Source organism: Pezoporus wallicus, unplaced genomic scaffold, assembly GCF_028554395.1.
Source record: "Pezoporus wallicus isolate ANWC-B61680 ecotype Strahan unplaced genomic scaffold, APGP_CSIRO_Pwel_v1 contig_8805, whole genome shotgun sequence".
NCBI classification, from domain to species: Eukaryota; Metazoa; Chordata; class Aves; order Psittaciformes; family Psittacidae; genus Pezoporus; species Pezoporus wallicus.
Genome location: NW_026637668.1, coordinates 621,682 through 625,292, shown reverse-complemented (window position 1 = coordinate 625,292; position 3,611 = coordinate 621,682).

The window sequence follows — 3,611 nt, the reverse complement described above, 5'->3', positions numbered from 1 at the left end:
TGAGGGGCTTCTCTGCCTTCTGGCTTTCCATTTTTAAAGTGTGATATTCATGCATTCCTCTCCTGCTACCAAGAGCCTACTTACAGTCCAGGGCAGAGAAGCGCAGATGCATAAGCGGGCTTTTAAAGCCATGGATATTGCTGCTGGTTCCAGTTTCAGACTTGAAGGATTTTTGCTGTATACTGGGAGAGCAAACACAGCCTCAGCACCACAGGTACACAACTGCAGGCGAGAATGCAAAGCAGAAGTCCCCTAAGAGTGTGAACAGCAAAGAAACCACCTCCTTTTGCAGGCTTCTTACTGAATTCATGACCAAAATACCATACAGCATACAGTAACAAGTCAAGCCCAAATCATTTACCATCTTGTGGCACCTTCATACAAATGAGACATGGAAAAACAGCATGGGACATTCCTGTTGCTGTAGATCAGTCCCCTTTCTTTGGCTTCACTCCTAAAGCTGCAAGACATATCTTGCAGTCATGGAGTGAATTCACCCACCCTTAGACTTAAGCTCTTGGTTGGGTCTAGCTTGAGGACCCCACTTGCAATAAGCTTAGGAACTCGCAGCCTGCTCTGGTAGGATTTTAATGCTAGATATATAAAACTATTAGACAGTTTCCTAAAAACAAAGACCTATGTATCAAGGCAACATGATAGCGACAAGGAAGAGCAAGCTCCAAGCATTCTGTGTACAGTTCTCTTTCATGCAGGGTAAGCAGGCAAGCTCGCTGCGTGTTACCAGCTGCAGCAAAGCTCAGGCAGGTCTGCAGCAGCTCCTCCATATTTCAGGGTGATTTCCCTACCTGGCTTCTTCCCATCATCACTTGAAGGTCCCCCCAAGCAGGGAGGAAGCAGCACATGGCTCCTGCTGACATGACTTGCTCCCTCCTGGTCCATATGCTTCAGTCCCTGCAGACATGCAAGGTGGGGTGAAGATGCTTTGAAGACCTGAACAACCAAAGGTCCTGAGGACATGCACCCAAAATCATCCCTTACCAAGTGACTGGTGGCCACTGAGAGCGACTGCCATGGTCACTCTGTTCTCTCCTTGGTTTTTCCAGGTGGCTCTTTTGGAATTAAAAAGAAACTAGAACTAGATAAAGCGTGGAGCTGGATGACCTTTAAGATCCCTTCCAACCCCAAATTCTATGAATTGGTGGGAAAAAAAAAAAATCACCCAGTGCACACCAGTAACCAAGTTCTCATCTGCTACATGCGCAGATAGGATGGGCTTGAGCAGCTTTCAGCAGTGGCTACTTTCAAAGGGGCATTTATTTTCCACTGGTATTGCTTGTTCAGGTTAAACTGCATCAATTATTAATCACAAATTATTTCCTAACTAAATGCTTAATAAGGAAAAGCTTGAGACCCTCTGGCTGATCTCCTCTGAAATTCTTTAGCATGGAAACACAAAGCGGTTTCACTGGTAAAGAAGTGAAGCATTCGGTGAGTCAGCCTACACAGATTTGAGAGTGTCTGTATAATTCATTCACTAAGCCTCCTACACGCCTTCACTGGGAGGAGAACGTCAGGAAAGATGTGGAAGCAATAACCTCATTCCTGTAAGATTTGAAGTTATGGCTGTAGCTAGATATAAAATGTGTATATGAATTCCCAAACCCTGGCCTCTGCTCTGGAGCCCAACGGAAGCTCCAACCTCCTGCCTCAAAGTGCTGGCTGCTCTCACAGCCAGAAGACATGAATGAATCTGAACTTGAAAGCTCTCTATAAAATAAACCCATCAGGTTTCTCTTCAAGGCCCTTATTTGTGTCTCATCTTCATAAAATCTTTAATGCTTCAATTCATGGGTGTCAGATGAGGAAGTCAATCACTGCTGAGACTTAGGTAACGCTGTGCATTTCCTAGCTAAGATTTTTCCCCCTAAAGTAAGCATGATGTTAGACAGCAATATTTGTTACCTCATCACAACGGGGGGGGGTGCATAAGGAGGCATCATATCTGAGCAGTGTGCCTTCACTCACACTAAGCTCCACGCTGCTGGGGCTGGGTTGCTTCTGGTGCCTCAACTCGCTTATCTGGGACCCAGGAACAGCTCAGAAGAGAAAGATGAAGCAAAACGTAGGTCCATTGTTTCCTGGATGAGGGTCAAAGTAATCTGTACTTTTTAAAGTAACTCTTTGTAAAAGAATGGAGGTTCATGACCAGCTGCCGAATGCAATTAATTGTAACTGCGAACGTTCAGCCCCAAAGCTAAATCTGGGAAATCAAGAGGTCTGAAGCACATTAAGAACCTCCTGGGGTCTAATGAAAGTCAGCATATGGGAGTCACGAAGCACACAAGCAATTGCAGAGGACAGGGGAGGTCATAAAGACTGAGAGACAAAACCACCTGTGATTAAGGGGATGAGAAAGAGGACTCCCAGCTATAGACTGGTCAGGCCAACACTGTGCTGGAAAGAGGCCAGGAATCAAGCAGTTGGTTTGGAAACACCCACCAGTTCCCAGTGAGAAACACAGGGAATCATCAGTGAGTCTGGCACATGCATCCAAGCCTCTTGTGCTGGTTTGTGAAACCCCAGCCCCAGAGGAAAGGGGGGAAGAAAGGACTTGTAGCTTTTTGTGTTCATTTTCCCAAGATCCGTCACGCTGGTTCAGACTCAACTCTCACCTAAGCATAACTTCTACTTTGCACTAAAATATTGTTCAAAAGGGAAAGGAGGAAACCCATAACCGCTACCGACAAGTTATTTAAGAACCTGGCATCACCAGGGCAAAGCACTGCCTTCACGAGCCACGGGGAGGAGGAGAGATGTTTAACTATGCAAAGGGTAAGTAAACAGAGCTGCTGAAGATTTCAACCTTTAACAGCTGAGGGTGTACAAATGCCTCCAGCTATGCGAAATCTCCTGCGCTTCTGTCTTGAGGACAATACCATCCACACCAGCTTCCATGCCTCCTTTTCAGGGAGGATAGAACAGGGACAGCCGAGGTTGCTATATAGCATCCTTTGCATCCTTACATCCTAACAGCAGCTACCAGCTTCATGGGGGGACACAAATCCTTGACAGCTGTGCTTGTGGGGAGCCTCATCCGCACCCTGACCCTACGCCTTCCCAGTCCCAGTGGAGACACTGGGAGGGAAAAGGCAGCCTGAGCAGCTTCCAGTCCCACCGCCCATCTGGATGTGTCCAGCAAACATAAGTGATGATTTTGCAGCACCTTGCACCCACTGCTCTCAACACCCTTTCCTAGGTTCAGAGCCAATGCACCCACCTGTGAGGTACCTGCAGAGTGGTGCAATTAGGGGACTCTGGGGAAAAACCAAGAGCTGAGAACCCCAGCCTGGTTTGTGTTGGAAGGGACCTCAAAGCTCCTCCAGCTCCAACCCCTGCCACAGGCAGGGACCCCTTCCACTGGAGCAGCTTGCTCCAAGCCCCTGTGTCCAACCTGGCCTTGAGCACTGCCAGGGATGGGGCAGCCACAGCTTCTCTGGGCACCCTGTGCCAGCGCCTCAGCACCCTCACAGGGAAGAGCTTCTGCCCAAGAGCTCAGCTCAGTCTCCCCTCTAGTGGAAGGTGTCCTTGCCCATGGCAGGGGTTGGAGCTTTAAGGTCCCTCCAACCCAAACCACTCTTGGATTCTTGTAC